Consider the following 8,992-nt stretch of genomic DNA (forward strand, 5'->3'; position numbering starts at 1 on the left):
AAAACAATTTTTTTCCTTGGGTTTTTTTTGGGGAGGGGGGAGGAGAGGAGTCTGTGATTTCTTTCACAACATGACTAATATAGAATTATGTTTTGCATGATTATATATATATGTAAAACCTAAATCAAATTGCTTGCTTTCTCAGTGAGGAGGGAGGGCAGGGGGAAAAGGAGAGAATTTGGAACTCAAAAAAAATGTTAATATATGTTAAAATTGTTTTTCATGTAATTGGAAAAAAATTAAATATTTTTAAATGATTTAGCAATCAATGTAATGAAGTAAAGAGCCTGGAATATTATATTCCAAAAGGGAAAATATATAGCTTTATAACCAAGAATGATTCACCCAGCAAAATTGAATACAATCCTACAGGAGAGGAATGAATCTTTAATGAAATAGAGGATTTCAAGCATTCCTGATGAAAAAAAAAAACATAAGGTAGTAGAAATTTTGAAATACAGGATTCAAGAGAATCACAATAAAGATAAATATAAGCATGTAATCAAGAGATTAAACAAAATTGAACTTTTCATTCTTATGATGATACATATAATCCCTGAAATCATCTGGTTCATAGAGGGAGTCTAACTTGAAAGAAAGCTTAAGAATGAATCTGTTGTTTTGATAATCTTAAGAATGGAAAGCATGGGAAAGAAAATACACAGAGAGAGGGAGAAAGGGAAAAAACGGGAAATATTTCATTAATGGAATGTTTAAGTAGAAGTCTGTAAAACAAGCAAGAGAGAGTAAAGGATGAGAAGGTGACATTTTAAGGGCAGAATGTAGAGAGAGAAACAGACACAGAAAAAGAGACAGACAAAGAGAACTGGATACAGAAATACATTTCAGTCAAAGGAGAAAATAGGAGGAAAAGTTATGGTAAAGTTGGTGGTAGGGAATAAAAGGGAAGGTAATTTAAGAGAATTCATTATAAATAAAACAATCTCTTAAAAGTGGAGAAAAAAGAAGGAAAAGTATAAAACAATAAAATGAGGAAAATATAAAATTAATCATAATAAGTAATCTGACTAGGATGAACTCCTAAAATGTGAGTGTGTAGCAGAACTGATTAGAAACCAGAATCCAAAATATGTTGTATAAACAACAGATTAATCAATAATCATTTGTTAAGTACCTACGACATGCTGGGCACTGTGCTAAGTACTTTAAAATTATTATCTCATTTTATCCACATAACAACCCAGGAAAGTAGGTACAATTATCACCCCCATTTTATAGATGAGGAAATGTAATGCCGGAGAAACTGAGGCAGGAGAGAGATTAGAGAATTTTTAATATTTTATTAATGGGAGAGTAAGATTGACTGAACAGGACTCTTGTCTCAAATTATCCAGTCAGACAGAGATAAAGATATACTGGAACCAAGGAATCCATGTTGGTCCCAGGGCTGGAGGAGACTGTCATCTCAAAGAATCCAGCGTCCAGCATCCACCCGCCAGCCGCCATTCTCCAGCGATGAATGGAGGAACCCCAGCTTCTTAAATACTTTTTCTCTGAACAAAGGAAGGGGTGAGAAGTGCGGGAAAACTGTCAGGATGGAAGAGGCCATAAACCCCAGAAAAAACCAGAGACAGGATGTCTGAATACACAGAGATAAAGATGTCAGTGAAATATCCTGGAATATTTTAGAGGGATATTGTAAATTCTTGAGGACAGAGAAGAGTCAGGAGGTCTACTCTCTCGTTTATCTTGCTTGGGCTAACAATTTATAACTTTAGAGTAATTGGTCCTCAGTAATGGACCAGAGGGGGAGGGGGGCGGCTTACAACTTAGGGGATTGACAAAGAACAGTTAAAGAAGGGAAACTAGTGCAAGGAAACTGAGTCAGGACAGTTAAAGAGAACTGTGGCATAACAGAAACAAACATTTTAAAGTGACCAATGTCACACAGTTCATATGTAAATGTCTGAGACTAAATTTAAACTCTCTCTTCCTGACTCCAAGTTCAGTGGTTCTATCCACTTTGACATCACCTACCTAAAAACTCATCACTGTAATATTTTGTAATGTCTTTAAATTCGTCTTATATTCCCCTTATCTTGCATAACCCCTGCATTTTGTTTAGCTGTAATTGACTCTGGAAGTTTGTGAAAAAAAAAAATACTGTTGCTGTGACCACTTTTGTGTTAAGAATTCAATTCAATGTAAAAACAATTTTGAACTAGTTTTTGCTGGTACCAGTTTAATTTTGCTCCTTCATTGATACAAACTTGTTTTTGCAGCAGGCCCTTTATTGAAACAAAAAAACTGAAAGTCTAAACTTTCAAATTATAATATTAGAGTAGGAAGTGGGAGCCAGTGATTGATGGCAAAGAAATAAAAAAGCTGCTGGATAAAAAATTTACACCAAAGGGATCATTTTATCTTGTAAATTGACAAACAGCATTTTCTAGTTAATATTGAAGATGATTTCCAGAAATGTGAAAATCAGCTTCACTGAACAGAATTTTTTTCTGTTTAATAAAAATCTAAATTCAATTTTAAACTGCAAGACAAGAACTACAGTACCATCTTCACACTAAAAATTATGACAGCAAAGTTCAATGAGAGCCTTGTCAATTTACTCAGAAGTAAACCTCCCTGATAAGAGTTTTTCCATTTTTCCCCCTAATTGACAGTTTAAAAAAAAAAAATACTAGCCCTTTTGAGCCTTATAACATTTCTCTTGACAAAAAGTAGTTCATAGTATATAACATGGAGATATTTTCCCCATCCATGTTACATAGTAACAGATCATTTATTGGTAGTTGGTAGAAAAGTGAATGACAGATCTTCTAGACGTGAACAGATAGATAGATGTAAGCTAAGTGCTGGAAAAAAACCCAGCAACAGCAACAAAGAAGTACCTCAAGTTCTAGCACAGTGCAGATACTCTTTGTGGCCAAATTTAGAAGCCAGGCCTGAGACCCGAATTTCAAACAAGGGCATCTGTGATATAATGGGAAGAAGTTAAACTAAAAATAAAAAAAATAGGCACTTCAATATCTTTCCTTTTATTTGCCAGCTGTATGATTTTGGACAAATAACGTTAATATGCAGTCTATTTTTCTTAATCTATAAAAGGGTTGTCATATCTTTATTATCAACCTCATAGTGTTGTTGTGAGGATTAAATGAGATAGAGTCAATGAACGTTAGAATTGGGAGAGAACTACCTCATAGACTCTGAGGTCTGTCCTACCTAAGCAATATCCAAAGCTTTTAAACTTTTTTGATGTTTAAATAGAAATTTATAATTCCTTTGACTCACTTATTTCCTCAGGAACTTGTTATGAGTCAACTAATAAAGATATTCGTATAATAATGAGGGCAGCTAGGTGGTGTGGTGAATAGAACTCTACCCTCACCCTCTATCCCATCTGGAGTCAGAAAGATCTGAGTTCAAATTCATCCTGGTACATTCACTAACTGGTGACCCCGGGCAAGTCACTTTACTCTGTTTGCCTCCATTTCTCATCTATAAAATGAGCTAGAGAAAAAATGACAAAGACCTCCAATATCTTTGTCAAGAAAATTCCAAAATGGGCTCACAAAAAATCATATAACTAAAACAACAGAAAAAGAATATAATAAAAAATAATAGTAATAATTGCAATAATAACTAGCATATATAAGGGACTTTAAGGGTTATAAAATTCTTTCCACATTTGAGCCTAATCTTACAAGTTGGTACAAAAGTGATTTGTAGACCTAAAAATACTAAAAAATGCCAACTTATATTGAATGTTGACAGGGTTAAAACACATACCAGCTCAAGAGTGTGACTCTTAGAACACAACCTGGATTAAACATGGAAATCAACAGTGTTGGATGCAGTTGACTTCCTATACTATTGCTGAAATTCTGGACTGTTTTTATATACCACAACTACAGGATACCCAGAGCAACACAGCTGGCTTTTACAGCCTCTCTGTGCTCTTTCTTGGGATAATGGGGCCCATTCAATTGTTTCCATAACCTGTGAATGCCATTTACAACTCCATTTCTAATCTTCTCTTCAGAATAACAGGGGACTCATTTTTTGTAGCACACTAAATACAATCTGTAATTCCTTTGATGATAAAATATAAAACCTTTCATAAGGTTATTTTTTATGTTGCAGAATAAACTCACTTGAGAGTATAGAAAATAGAATGGAGATTAGAAGTCTGAGATCCTGTATGTGGAGGCAAGGGTACTTTTTTCAAGTGTTACATATAATTAAGCATTATTATTTGCAAATCTGATGAGGAGGGGCCAAGCTAACTCATTCTCCTGATTTTACAGGGTTGGTACTGAGACAAGAAAGCTCTCCTTGGATTCTCTTCTCTTCTCAGGTTTCTCCACTATGAAAAGGAGCAAAATTCCAGATTCACAGAAGACCACTGAATTTAAGCCACAGACTATCTCTGGCCCCCCTCTCTTGTCTTAGTCACAAAAAGGACTTCTGAAAGTCAAGGGTTTAATGACTTTCAGATCATATAATTTATCTTCAAAGTTTGATGCCAAGTCTCCCTGAGAGGATCAAAAATTAGTCTTTGTGCATCCCACTTACTGCTAATTGATTTTAGGAAAATACAATGTGATAGAAATGATGAGGGAAAGCTAGTATCTTTGGGAAGCAATATTATGCCCATGACATTGGTCCAAGCTGGACAAAAGTCTTGGTTGTAATATACAAAGTTATTTCAAGAAGATATTGCTAAAATGATGATAAAAGTATCTGCTTGTAAACTGCTAGTAAGCATCAGGAAATTTTGATATGTGACTATAATAGATTTAGCTTTTTTCAGCAATAAAGCAATCCAAGACAATTCTAAAATATTTATAATGGAAAATGCTATCTATATCCAGAGAAAAAACTAAGGAGCTGAATGTAGATCAAAGCATATTATTTTCAATTTTTTAAATTTGGTTGTTTTTTCTCACAAAATTTCTTTCACAATATGATTAATATGGAAATATGATTAATATGCTTATATATGTATAACTTATATTGCTGACTGTCCTGAGGAAAGGAGAAGGGAAGGCAGAGAGGGAGAAAAAATTGGAACTCAAATATATTATAAAAGTGAATGTTGAAAACTATCTTTACAGAAAATTGAAAAAAAATTATATTAAGTGGGGGAGAAAGAAAATTTATCTTGTTTATAAGCTTTTAAGTTACTTTTTTTGCATTTTTAGACTGTGGTGCTAAAAAACAGGAAAACTCAAAATGAAGAGGATCTGTTAGGAAAGAAGGAACTATGTCTTGCCACATTCATATTCAGCCATATTAGCCTACTTGAAGTCATTTATACAAATGCTCTATCTATATAGCTCTATATGCTCTATCTATATATAAATATATAGAGATCTATATGTAGCTCTATATATATCTCTATATATAAATGCTCTATCTCTTACCTCTCAAGCCTGAAAGTTCCTTTCCTTACTGCATGTTCTCAAAAATACCAAGTTTCCCTCAAAACTTTGCTCAAGCATTACTTCTTCAGAAAACTTTTGCCAATACCCCACATATTAGTGCCTTTCCCTCCTCTCTAAGGTTACAAACAAAAAATGGAAGAAACCCCAGGTCCACAAATGAAGGCCTGAAATGAGTCAGAGTTTGATCATAGTTTGCACAATTTATAATTGCCTTATTTCCTGAGATGAAGTTTGCAAGCTGAAACAGTGAAACAGAGTCTACATCTTTTCAGAGAGGGGTTGAATACATTGAGTAATTTATAAATTTTTGAAATATTTCGGATTTATGGCTGTCAGGACTAAAAGAGAAACACAATAAATTGGAAATAAATGGAAAGTGGTGGTCTAGGGAGAAGATAGCTGCAAATAAAATAAATCAAAAAGTAGGACTTTTGTTGCTCTTTAGATAAGTCAGGAACCAAGATGTTTGCTTTTCTGAGCTGGTCAAGATTGGTTGCAGCAGGGATCTCTGAGTTTAGCTAAAATTTTTGTTTTTGTTTCTTTTCTTTCTTCCTTTCTATCTTTCTTTCTTTCTTTTTTTTTTTTTTTTTTTTTTTGTAAAGTATCACTTTACAAAGTCCTCTTAATTGGCTAGTTGTTGCACCATTCCATTGTCTGGTTCTCCTACAAACAAGGAAAACTCTGGCATATATAAGCAGTTAGCATAAACATTATAGAGTCCATGTTCACACTCTCTACTTTAATGTTACACATATGTGTACTGTATTTCTCTCCTGCTAGGGTTACATAAAGGCCTCCTCTCCTCTGGACAGTGATTGATTTCACTTTTCTTTTTTATTCCCAGTTCCAGAATACATAGTAAGTACTTAATTGAGATTGAGATAAAAGCACTTATGATTTAATTGGACCAAAAAGGTCAGTCAAAAAACTGAGATTATCATGTCCAGTTAAAATATGGATTGATATGCCCTATCATTAATGATAAATCTTTTTGTGAATGTGTATTGTCCCTGCAGGTATTAGGTGGTATTAGGTGATGAAACCATCACAAATTATTAACTAATATTTTACTGCCTAAATTAACATGTGTCATCTATAAAGGCAGTCATGTTTGCACTTAAGCTGGGAGACAGAATTTTCTAACCTATTTAAAAATTTCCAGATGAATATTCCTTAAAGATATAAAACTGCATTCCCTTCTGACTATAATTTATAAGAGCAACAGATTGGCATCAGTGAAAATGGAAAATGATTAGCCAAATTTCAGCAACAAAAATCTTTGCATAATTGATAGATGGGTTAGCAAATGAAGCCAATTATTCCCATTCTCCAAATACTATTTTCATGAGATATCATTTCATTTTCTTTTTGTTTTAAGCTAATAGAACTTAGAACTAAAACTTTAATTTCTGTATTATGAAGTCTTACAAGAAGATTTTTTAAAACAATGAAGCATTTTCAACCACAGTGTTCTCATGGGAAAATATAATGTTAGTAAAAATAAGAAGCTGTATAATATAATGAATTTTATTTTTTAAACTATTTTTAATATTTTTAATTTTAAAATATTTTCATCTTTATCTCATCCTTTAAAAATTTATTTTTGCATGTTTTATAATATATTAATATAATAATATACAACATATATTATAAATTATAAAAATCATCACATCAATTATGTATAAATTATATATTTATATATTGTATAAATATAAATTTTACACATGGAAGAGCATGCTTAAATATTATTAATGATATGATTATTACTGATACTTAAATAGTATTACTGATACATAATCAAAAATGTTTTAGAAACCTCTGATCTAGTCTATAACCCTATACCTTATGATCCAACTGTTTATCTAACCCAACCTTCAGCTCCATCCTCTGTGTTGAAAGGACAAAACCTGAATCCCTCTAAGTAGGGAGAATGTCACCAGTGGACATGGTCTTTGACTTTTTTTTTTTTTTTTTTTAGTGAGCACAAGTACCTGACAATCTTATTCAACTTATAGAACCTTCCAACAAAGCTAGAATTGAGATTCAAAAAGTGCAATTTTCCTCAAAATGCCTCATCTTCCAAAGATATCTCCTGTTCAATTGAATACCACCAAAATTTTACTCCCTTTGATCAAGAAGAAAAAAATTTATTTAATGAATTGCATGAAAATATGACTGAAATTTAGAAATCCAAAATGAATCTGTAACTGGTACCATTTCAATTATTATGATGTTAATAGGAAAAATTTAAAGCAGTATGAGGTAAACTTTTTTAAGAGAGGATCTATCACACCACCATTATATTCTTACTTGACTAATACCTATGACCAGCCCTTGGATTCCAAATAACTTCAAGAATCATTCCTATAGAATTCTATTAAGGTTTCCTTATTTGTCATTGAGGTTGAAAAGACCCATGGAAAATTCCCTGGATCTTTGAACAAATTGCCCTTAAGTTGTTGCACATCAAAAATTCTTCATACTTACCCTTAATGAATTGAGAGAACAATTGCAATTGGCACTAGAGGGCTGAGCTAGGAGTCAGGAAGATCTAAGATCTGAGTTCAAATCTTCATTGTGCCACTGGCAGTCTGAACCTAAACTCTGTGTGCTTCAGGCAGCTCCCTAGGACTCATTTACTATCTCATACATGGATCACCATGTGTTATGAAAGTTGACCAAATAATAAGTCATTTGCAAATTTGTAAAATTATAATGAACATCATGACAGAACTGGGAGTTATAAAGAGTGTTGCAGAGAGATAAATTTAGGCTTGGGATTGGGAAAATTTCTTAATGATTAAAGGAATCCAAAAGTAGAATGAATGACCTTTACAAGTAGTGGGTTCCTAATGATTTAAGATCTTCAGACAAAGGCTTGATAGTCACTTGTTGAATATGCTGGACTATGGATTCTTTGGGAAAGTATAGAATAGGTACAAGATTGCCAAGGTTGTATCCATCTTCAAAATTCCATGATTCTCATTTCCATTTTCTAAAAGTTATTTTTTTGTTGTTTTTATAGATGGGGGAAATCCCTTCTCAAGAGTCAGGCTGAGCTCCCTCCTCACAATAACCCTGTGTAGTCAGTAGTGTGGGCTATTATTCTTGCTCCATAGACTAGGGGAACCCAGAGAAGGGGGATGTCTTTACTCAGGATCACAACGCTAATGTGTTTTCATACTAGGACTTGGACCAAGAAACTTGGAATCCAGTACTCTCTCTAATGCACTAAGTTGCTCCAAGCCTATTGATGTATGGAACTACATCTTTGAAAGGAACCAATTGACTTAATGCATCATTTGACAATAATGAAAAAATAATAAGCCTGAATTTGTTATTGTTCAGTCATTTTTCAGCTGTCTGACTGTGACCCCATTTTAGGTTTTCTGACAAAGATATTGGAGTGATTTACCATTTCCTTTTCCAACTTATTTTACAGATGAGGAAACTGTAGCAAACAGGTTTAGTTGAATCACGTGGGCCCACACAGTTAAGTGTCAGTGTCTAGAACTGAATCCAAAAAGATGAGACTTACTGACTTCAGGTTCAGCAGTCTATCTGTT

This window comes from Antechinus flavipes, chromosome 1, assembly GCF_016432865.1.
Source record: "Antechinus flavipes isolate AdamAnt ecotype Samford, QLD, Australia chromosome 1, AdamAnt_v2, whole genome shotgun sequence".
NCBI lineage: Eukaryota > Metazoa > Chordata > Mammalia > Dasyuromorphia > Dasyuridae > Antechinus > Antechinus flavipes.